This window comes from Panthera tigris, chromosome B4, assembly GCF_018350195.1.
Source record: "Panthera tigris isolate Pti1 chromosome B4, P.tigris_Pti1_mat1.1, whole genome shotgun sequence".
Classification (NCBI taxonomy): Eukaryota; Metazoa; Chordata; class Mammalia; order Carnivora; family Felidae; genus Panthera; species Panthera tigris.
In genome coordinates this window covers 102,548,823-102,559,927 of record NC_056666.1, presented here as the reverse complement: position 1 = coordinate 102,559,927, position 11,105 = coordinate 102,548,823, and the positions used below count along the sequence as shown (strand labels likewise).

Below are 11,105 nucleotides of genomic sequence, written 5' to 3'. Positions count from 1 at the left end.
TTTAGCATCAAAACTAAACTATTCAGTCTTTGGATGTGTGTGTGTCACTTTAATGTCATATCTTTTGAAGTTAGACTGTTCATCCAACTGAATGTTAAGGCATTAACAAGTAAGTGCTGCATAATATCCTCCACCTAAAAAAACTGGAAACACCAGTACTTTCCAACAAATAACAAAATAATTTGCTTCTAGAAGCTGCTGTAATTAAACACAAAGGAGGTGTTAGAAGTAAAATGATTTATCAGGCAATTATACAAAATTGCACCGCATTGTGTAAAACTTTCATCTTAATCCATAGAAATCTAGAACAACTATATATTGCCACTTTCTTGGAAGTAATTCCTCACACTCTAAAATAACACCATCGTTATGAAAAATATTTCAAAACTATTGACGAAGGGAAAAACATGCAAGTCTTTTCAACTCAATTTATTTTTAAATACATTTATCTAAAAGCTTGTGCAACTTTTCCTAGGAATCTAGACTCCCTAGGCAACTGAGAACTTTATATTCAACTTAAGATCTAAAGAAAAAAATTAACACACCTAGTATTTAAAATACATCTATTTCGAAAACTGAAAAATATCACTTAAACAGGTCCCTATGATCAATTCTAAAGCCCACTGCAAAGCAAGTTTCTTCCTGCAAAATCCTCTTTAGTTCCTACCGTGTTCACCTCAGATAAAATTCAACCCAGTTAAAAAGAAATACGTAATAATCCAATCGAGACGCCTCCACAAAACTGCCAGGTTTTAACCTTGTTCATTTTTCTCAACAATCTGATGTAACTGTTCTATCACGGGGTTACAGTATTAATCCCCGCCCCCTCCTCCAACTCTTCAGCGTAAACTAGAGTTTCGAAGGCTTTGTGCTCCAGCAAGAAAGCCAAAGTGGAAAGACCGCTCCCGGCTGCCTGTTCAAGTGCAAATCCCGGCTCAAATTCAATTCCGTGAGTCTGCGCCCCGTGGCGCGCTGGTTTAGAAAGAGCCCGCGGAGCCAACTCTGGGCCGCGGGAGAGCCGAACAGTGTTTAAAGGAAAGGACCCGGGTTTTAACAGTGGTTAAATTGGTGGGGACAGGAGGAGAGAGCAAACACCTGAAGTCGAGGCGCCCGAGCGGGCCGGCGCCCACGCAGCCCGCCGCGCGCGCTTCGCCAGGTTCGCGCGCCGGCGCCGGTCGGGCAGGCGCAGAGGTGGCGCGCGAGCCCGCGACCGCAGCCCACCTGGCGGCGGCGCTCCCAGCTTCCTCCTCCCGGCTCTCGCTCAGCGAGCCCTCGCTCTGCTCGCGCTCTTCCAGCCGCGGCGGCTCGCCGCTCCCGCGGGTTTCGTGCAGCCCGCGTGCCCCGTCCCTAGGTTGAGTTAATTAAGAGAAGGTCTCCATGGAAACGGTGAGCGGCGGGAAGCCAGAGAAGTGGGAGGCGAGTCCCGCTACATTGGCGCGTGGAGGAGAGAATTCCACTCTGCCTGGAAGAAGGGAGGGAAGGGGAGGCGGTGAAGGAGGACGCGACGGGGAAACATGGGCCTCATGAAAAAGAAACAGAAGCCGACCAGGTTGTGAACAGCCCTGAATGGACACAGTTTTGAGTTAATTTCTTGTTTGTTTGTTTTTTTTTTAATTTTTTAATGTTTATTTATTTTTGAGAGAGAGAGAGAGAGAGACAGACTGTGAGCAAGGGAGGGGCAGAGAGAGAGGGAGACCTAGAATGCGAAGCAGGCTCCAGGTTCCGAGCTGTCAGCACAGCTAGAGTGGCTCACAGAACTCAGGAAACCAGTTTACTTACTAGATTACCGGTTTATTATAAAAGGATGGAACGCAGGAACAGCCACGTGGAAGAGATGCAAGGGCAAGGTATGTGGGAAGAGACTTGGAGCTTCCACACCCTCTCCTCGATCTCCCCAAATCTCCATGTGTTCACCATCCCCGAAGCTCCCCATCCTTTTTGTTTGTTTTATGGAGGCTTCATTACATAGGCACTGCTGATTAAATCATGGGCCATTGGGTATTGATTCAACCTCCAGCCCTCCTCCCCTTCCTGGAGGTAGTGGGACTGAAAGTTCCAACTCTCTGATCATATGGTTGGCCCACTGGCAACCAGCCCCCATTCTTGGTATTTGTACAAAAGTCACCTCATTAAAATAGCAAAAGACACCTTTTTGGTTCCCATCACTTAGGAAATTCCAAGGGAAACAGGGATGAAGGCCAAATATTTTTATTATAAACCACAGCATCACATCTAGATACCTGGCATCCCTTCAGTCTTTATCAGATTAATCTAGAACAGGTCTCCTTCTCTCTAGTTTTTCCTCTATTTTAATCTCTTTTCAACTGTCTTCAGATGAATCTTCCTAGAATTCAGTTCTGGTAATGTTACTTTCCTACTCCCAGTGTCTTCAATGGCTCCTCAGCCTCTCTGATTCCTTACTGTGCCCATTGACAGCCTCCAGAAATATTTCAGTTTACTTCATACATTTTCAGTTACCATTTTCCCCTGTAATACTGTCCTCTTATTTCACCTTCTTCATGAAACTTTTCCTGGTTTCCTAACAAGTGATCTGTCCCCCTCCTCCATGCTTCTGTGGCATTTAGTGCTTCTAATGCATGGCTCATTGAATTCTATTTTTTATATAATTTATGTGAACATCTTAGTATCTCTATCAGACTGTAATCTCCATGGGGGTACGTCCTTTGATTTTCATATCACTCACAAGCCAATTGTGATACATTACATAGTGAGCACTCAACAAATATTTTCTGAATAAATACTTCCTGAAGGAATATTATAAAACTGTCATCTCCCTTTTCTAGGTTTGGAACTTGCCTCATTGTAAATATTTTTAAATGTTGTTGAAACAGCAAATATAAGTTTTAAGGTGAGTCGTGTCACTCTAGAAAAACTAATGCATGGCTTACAGGGTTCCTCTAACTTGGTTCTGCTTTGAATCTGAAGAGTCTCTTTCTGAATTGTCTGTGATGTATGTGAGAATCTTTCTTTTCTAATGATTTACTCTTTAGACTAGCAAGATTGGTCACATTCCAGATTGTGGAAGAGTATACTGTTTTGAGGTTAAAATGGAATAGTGCTTAAAAATTAAAGACCAACACAAAAACATTCTTCCTTAAATCTTCTAACCTAGATAGATTAGATGTACTGTTTTTGTCTTCCCTTGTCTCCTGTCCCCTGTTCTTACAGGTCTTTTTAAATGTCCTCTTTCCAAGGGGATATTTTACTCTAAATTTTCTCACAAAAAGAACACTTTTATAAGCTGACATGTAATCAAAGTGAGCCAGATTTCTATCACTATTTAAAGGAAAGCCATTGTTGCTATAGATTTTCTAAGCTTTATTTTGTTGGCATGAGTTACAAGAGAAAGAAAATAAAAGATGGATTAGCAGCATGTTTTTCATCTGTATTTATTTCTTAAATGTGATGCCAAAAAGTTTGGTGTTTTAGTTCTGTAACTAGGATTGGCCTTTTTCTACAATGCAAAATTTCCTACCAATTTGTGTTATTATCTTTTTAGCATATTTATTTATACAAATGAAAAGTGGTTATTGCAACCGATCTTTTGTGGAATGATTTAATCATCTGGATTAATCCAAATAAATTTGCTTAGAGTGAAAATGGTATGTTTAATAAAGTGTTACTGGCTGTATTTCAGAATCCAAGATTAAAACTTGGGTTTATCTCTATTTATTGGTGTGAACTAAAATACAAATGTCATATGGAAAATTGAGACCAAACAAAAAGGATCTTCATCTCTGGAATGGGGTGGTTGTGAAATAATTTGAGGTCTGGTCCATTATGTTTATGACTTTCCTGCTAGATTTGTTAACAAGTATGCCAGGATGGGTGGGAATTTATTTCTAAATGAGATTATCAGTACATTTAACATGTCTAATGACTTCAGTGCAGTAAATTTTTACTGAGACACTTTGATGAAGAAACTATCTTAGCTGGAGGGACAGGAAAGGCAAGACAAGGAAACCCTGACTTATTCACTACAAGGGCTTTATATCCAGCGGGAAAGATCCACTATCTTTATACCCTGAAAAATGAGAGAAAAAAGTTAAAGACCAACATAAAAACATCCCTCCTTAAATCTTCTAACCCAGATGAATTACTGGTACTGTTTTGGTCTCTCCTTAGAGGAGAGCAGAGGATAAGGGAGCTCTCTGTGAGCTCATAGAGGTGGCCAATGACCCTGTCCGGTCCAGGCACAATACTCTAACCCTTACTGTCTGCACAATTCTAGGTTGACACCTGAGATTTCCACCCCTGGAATTCACACCCTGTATAATCCGCACCCCCACCCCTGAGGTGGACCTGTAAAAATGACGAGATCATCACTTCCATGATTATGTTATTTGTACAAGACTTCACTGTACCAGAACAAAAGAGACTTTCTCCTGCTGACTTTGAAGAAGTAAGTTGTCATGATGTGAGAGGGCCAGGTGGTTAGAACATGAGCCTTGCCTCCTGGGGGCTGAGGAGTGTGCCCCAGCCTACAGCCAGCCAGAACACAGGGATCTCAGTCCTACAATCACAAGGAACTTAAATGTGCCAGTAACTTGAATGAGCCTGGAAAAAGAGGACCCACAGCTTCAGATGAGATCACAGTCCCAACTAACAACTTGACTTCAACCTGGTGAGAACCTGAGCAGATCCCAGACTCCTGATTCACAGAAACCATCGGATAATAAATGTTTGGATTCAAGACATGAAATTTGTGGTGCTTTGTTTCACAGCAATAGAAAACTAATACTTGCCCAACAGTTAATATGATTGCAAGCTTGGGCAGTCATTGGGCAGAAGTTTCTAACTAGAGCTCAGGGAAAAGATGGCCTGTCCTCTTTGTTGGAAAACATATTAAAGGTAGTTTCATCAAAGCTGCTGTGTTCATACATACAAAGTTGCAGTGGCCAAAGTTGGCACATGGGATCCTGGGAATGCAATAGAAGAAAATGAAGTTGGCAGAGAAAGAGATAAATGCATTTAAGTCCTGGCATTTCATTCGTTCCTGCCCATCTCAAACTTGGTTATCTCAAATTTTTAAATTCTGTGCAAGATATTCTTTGCAGAGTCACCCATCCTTCCCAGGATTAGTAAGTAACATCATTGGGAATTGATCCCAGACATCCTAGTTCCAGAGGCTGTTTTCCTAACCATTAATCACATAAAGAGCTATAGAATATCCTTACCCATTGATTAAATAATTAATTTCATCTTATTTGATACAAGTTATAGCAACTGCAGATTGAGGAAATGAACATAACTACAAAAAGTATAGGTATTCAGGTACTGCTTTTAGCACAAGGTCTAATATATTTATATCCTATAGACTTTGTCTAAAGCTAAATAAATGTTGATTTTAATCTATGCTGTTCAACATTACATACATTTGGTTAAGCATGTGTTATCCTAATAGTAGAGTCATTTTATTTTCTCAAGACTCCTTTGCAAAAATTTGTAGACCTGTTGTATAATGTTGATATTTGAATCTCAGAGTTTGTACTGTTCTAAAATATAAAAACAAAACAAAATTCATGAACTAAAATTGTATAAGAGAACAAAACTGATTTCAGAAGAAAATATGTTGTTTATTCTAGATAAAATCTACCAGGAAAGAGAAGGGAGTGAGCTTATCTCTCTCTCATATCCTGTTCCTTGACTTAGAGTTTGGGGATCTTGTACATCAGAAACTGGTTGGCAACCACATGGTTACAAAACAGAGTCTTTTGAAAGTAGCTAAATTTTCTCCAATTCCAACTATATTTCTGGTCTTTCTGCATCTACTGAGAGATAGGAGCTCCCAGAAAACAATAGATTTTAGCAGTACTCTTCTATATTTTATGAGTGGTCATTATGAGACAAACATTATAGATGAGGAGAGTGTCAAGGAAAAAAATGAACAACAAAAACAGTAGCTGTGAACAAAGACAATTGTAGTTTTTCATGAATTTTGACAATTCGGGGTATCAGAGAAGCATGAAAGGATGTAGAGGAATCTGTTACCTTTGTAGTTGAGAAAAATTAGGGTGTGCTTGGCAGAATATGGAAAGTAAAATAGAAATCGACTTTGTCATCCTGCCCTGTAGCTGGAAATATGAGAGTAAAATTCTTACCATTCCTCAACTTGTAAGGGCAACTCATATAATCTAATCATCAATGAACAGCAAAATGACATGAAAATAAGCCATGAGATGTATGAAAAAATAGTGTAAAGCAAAGTAAGGAGATTATCATCCTAAAAATTGAGGGGAAGGAGAGATTAGTTACTGTAAGCACTTTGATGCAGAATTCAGGGGAAAAAATCATGAAATTTTTTGTTTTCCTCTGAAGTATGCAAAATACATGAATTCCATAAAACTGTAGAAAAATATTAAGTCTGGTAATAAATAGAAAACAGCCTATAGTTTTGAAAAATTATATAAAAATGGAATCAAATAGGAAATAAATACAAGGAAACTATAGAATTACAGTCTGTACTGATGGAAGTAGAGCAAATATGGATAATTATTATGGAATAAAAACTTAATATACAATTATACAGAGCAAAAACACAAATGGATGAAGACCTAGGACAGAAAATGTCGTAAGTATGAAAGAAAAACAATGTACACACAATTAATATTTCTGAATGTAAAACCATATTAAAATAAAAGCATATCAAATAAAAATGTACTAGTAATAGAATAAATACCTCTTATATATTTAGAAAAAGATGATGTGAAGATTGGAAGATCCAAAAGAATAGCAATAGAGAACTGTACCTATACACATTTTCACAATATTATTGAATTCAAAACTTGCAGGAAAATTATAATTAAGCAATCATTCAAATAAAAAAGAAAAGAAATATACCTATAATGGAACTAAAACGGAAACCAGACTTTTCTTTTGCAGCACTACATGTCCAAACACAATGAAGCAATGTCTACAGTTTTGAAAGCAAACTATGACTTCAAATTTTTATAATCAGCTTATATGTACCAAGTCCTCTTTATGTGTTTAACTCTCTAGTAAGTACTTTACATGCATTCATTCTGTTAGCTTCACACTAACCCTATGAGAAGTTTGAAAACTATGAAAAGCAAAATTAAGTTTACTTAGATTCACACAGAAAAGGATAGTATTGGGATATGAACTTATAACTATTTCATCTGAGAGCCTACCTTAGCTATCGTGCTACACTGTGAGTAAAGCCTCGGGAAATACACAATCCATATATATACCTTTCTGGAAAAAAAATACTTGAAGACATAATCAAGCAACCAAGAAACAAAGCAAACATAAGAATTCAATAATGGAGATATTAGGACTGGCGGCAAGGATTATAGTTAATGCATATATGGAACTTAAATTGGGTTGCAAAACTGAATTTATTTTTGTGTGTGCGTTTATGTGCATGTATATATAACTTTTAATAGAATATATAGACAGACAAAATTTAATTTTGACACAAATATGAGAAGGCAAAAAACTTAAATTCCATACTCTTTAGTAAACAAATATAATTAAAAAAAATATTATCCATCTCAAAGTTTCTGTAATCTATTTTCTGGTAATAACATTTTTGCTAATAGAATTTCGACTTTAACCAGAACTTCGGTCTTTCTAGTTAGCAGTTGTTAGTGAAACAACTCTGAAAAGCCGGTGTTTTTTCACCAAAGAGGTAGTGTAGGGGCAAGATTTCAAGTCACGATGGCCATTTATAAGACATTATTAGGAAAAAAAAAAAAAAAAGAATGCTAAGGCTAAGAACAAGATTGGTTGCTGACCTTGGTGCAAATTAGTATAAGGTGCCTCCTCATGGTAGATATATTAGGAAAAGACACAATGCCTGGTGGATAAATTAGAAAATACCTCAGGAGTTATTAGAAACAGCTCCTCCCTCTGGGGAGATGCAGTCCCAAATGGGTGTTTGGCTTGGCAAGAGGCCAGTGTCTTCATGCGAATAAAAAATTCCTTCCTCTGGGTAAAAACAGCTTCTTTCAGGGTACATGACCTGGCTTGAGGAGGCTGAGCCACATTTCAGTACTCCCTGGTGCCTTAGATGAGCACTTTGATACGGAAACCAGACTGCTGGACAATCCACAGTGACTTTGGGAATCTTAGCACAAATGTGAATCCTAATTCACCCGGGCTACAGGCCCTCTGGTCAGAGTCATAATTTTTGTGTATCTTGAAATCTTCTGAATCTATGTGTTGTGGCCACAAATGTTCTCAATAGATTCATTTTAAGAATTTGTTGAGATATCTTGATTTCAACACTGTTATTTTCTATGTAATGTGAACATTAACCTTGAAAAGTTGTGTGATAATTAATTGCCTAGAAAAAGCTCAGAATACTTTTAACTCCTATTAGGAATCTTTATTCTCTTTTAGACATTAGAGCCTGAAGGTACTGTGCCTCTTCTCCTTTTCAGCGTAATTGAATGGAATATATTAGTAATTTATTCATTTTCATCTCTTAAAGCTAACATGAATAAGAGGTTTTCTTTCACCACTAATTTAATTTTTTAAAGTTTACTTATTTATTTCGAGAAAAAGAGAGCACAAGTGGGGGAGGGGCAGAGAGAGAGAGAGAGAGAGAGAGAGAATCCCAAGCAGGCTCTACACTATCAGCACAGAGCCCAATGCAAAGCTCGAACTCACAAACCATGGGATCATGACCTGAGTCAGAGTTGGACTCTTAACTGACTGAGCCACCCAGGCACCCCTGATAATTTGTTTTCAAAAAACAGAACCAAAAGTCCCAGGATATGTTAGCTAGAATACTTAAAGGTGGAGACAGGTGAATTAAAGTTTGTAAAATCATTTCTTCTGAAAAGGCTTTGTGTAAAATTACCACTAAGAAAATGGACAAAGGAAAAATAGACAAGAGATAAAATGAGTACATAAAAAGGTTTGAGTTCAGTGGCACAGTCAGACATGTATTCTATTGTGAGATGAGCTTTTATTATATCAATAAAGATTTTTGTCTACTACTACCTAGTGTTAATGATGACAAACAGATAAAAGAAACAAACTTATAAACTTCCTGGGGAAGAAAAAGGTTGATCAGCAGTTGTGGAAGACAAATTAGGCAATACAGATAGAAATTCCTCAGCATGTCGGTGCCATTTGATCCTTCAATTCCACTTCATGCATAAGGATTTATAATAGGGAAAATGAGAAGCAAATTTAATATGCATTAATAGACTGGTTAAATAAATTGTGATATTCACTTAATAAAATACTATAGGGCATATAAAATTTCTACTGCAGAAAAGCTTTTTAGAACGTAAACATTCTTAAAGAAATTTAAAATTTAAAATATATACTCAGTTAAATCCCAGATTAAAAAAAGGCACGGAGAAAAGCAAAAATAAAATGACGATACAAGTTTTATTTATTTATTTATTTATTTAGAGAGGACTATAGTGTAAAGGGGGGAGGGTCAGAAAGAGGGAGAGGGTGAATCCCAAGCAGGTTCTGAGCTGTCAGTGCAGAGCCGGATGCAGGGCTCCAACCCATGAACCATGAGATCATGTCAGGAGCCAAAATCAAGAGTTGGATGCCTAAGCGACTGAGCCACCCAGGCGCCCAGAAAATAGAAATTATTTAGGTGATCAGTCCAAGGCAAGGAAGCCAATCGCCAATGCACTGTGCTGTTCCTGCTCAGCTGTTTCAGGCTGCCTGTGTAGAGAACTACCGTGAAGATGGAAGCAATCCAGTACCACCAGCTGCAGAAACAGAAGTAGGTGTCTGAGTGAATCTGAGCACGAGTACATCAAGAGGGGTGTTTATATTGAGTCAAATCTATCACCCATTAATCACCTTTCAACCTACTTGTTAAGGTCTGAGTTTTTGTGTCCCCTTACCCCAAATTCATATGCTGAAATCCTAGCCTCCTATATGATGGTGTTAGGAAGTGGGCCCTTTGGGAGGGGAGTAGAACATTAAGTGGAGCTCTCATGAATGGGATTAGTGCCCTTATAGATGAGACCCCATAGAGCTCCCTGGACCCTTTTGCACATGAGGGGACAGCAAGAGGACTGCTGGCACCTTGATCTTGGACTTTCCAGCCTCTAGAACTATAAGAAATGTTTGTGGTTTATAAGCTGCCCAGACTAAAAAATAAAAGTATAATTAAACTTTTAATTTGTTACCATTTGGTAGGTGAAAAAATGCTTTTTGGTGTGAATTGAACATGAGATGCTTTTATGAAAAGTATGCTCGACTCTTTTTTCAGTGTCCTCAAATATGATTTCTTTTTCTCGGTACGAGTCATTGGCCCATTTTCTATTAGGTTGTTCATACTTTCCTTTTGTGATTTTTTTATGAACTCTTCATAAGAAGACTAGACTTTATCAGAGATTCATTGTAAATATTGTGCTTTGGTTTTACATTATTCTTTTGACTTTGACATTTTTTGGTCTTGCAGAATTTGTTGTCAGTTTTCTTGTTAAATTTATCAATCTTTTCTTTTGGGCTTCTGGATATTTAGTCAGAATTAGAATGACTCTCCCCACTCTGAGGTTCTGATGAATTCTCCCGTATTTTCTTTTGGAAGTTCTACTCCCCCTCCCCTTTTTTTAAATTTATTTTTAAATTTACATCCGAGTTAGTTAGCATATTGTGCAACAATGATTTCAGGATTTAAGATTCCTTAATGCCCCTTACCCATTTAGCCCATCCCCCCTCCCACAATCCCTCCAGTAACCCTCTGTGTGTTTTCCATGTTTAAGAGTCTCTTATGTTTTGTCCCCCTCCCTGTTTTTATAATATTTTTGCTTTTCTTCCCTTATGTTCATCTGTTTTGCATCTTGAAGTCCTCATATGAGTGAAGTCATATGATATTTGTCTTTCTCTAATTTTGCTTAGCATAATACCCTCTAGTTCCATCCACGTAGTTGCAAATGGCAAGATTTCATTCTTTTTGATTGCTGAGTAATACTCCATTGTATATGTATACCACATCTTCTTTATCTGTTCATCCATCGATGGACATTTGGGCTCTTTCCATACTTTGCTTATTGTTGATAGTGCTGCTATAAACTTTGGGCTGCATGTGCCCCTTCAAAACAACATACCTGTATCCCTTGGATAAATACCTAGTAGTG

At 37.9% G+C, this 11,105-nt stretch overlaps 1 long non-coding RNA gene across 2 annotated transcripts; it reads left to right on the top strand.

Annotated features, from left to right (window-relative positions):
* Window positions 1-806: 806 nt before the first annotated feature.
* LOC122240125 lies at window positions 807-4,723 on the top strand. 2 transcript variants are annotated; one of them, XR_006219466.1, is made up of 2 exons: window positions 807-949; window positions 4,253-4,723. It is a non-coding gene; the product is annotated as an uncharacterized LOC122240125 (long non-coding RNA). The 2 variants fall into 2 exon arrangements; XR_006219465.1 differs by lacking the exon at window positions 807-949 and adding an exon at window positions 1,211-1,386.
* Window positions 4,724-11,105: the final 6,382 nt, after the last annotated feature.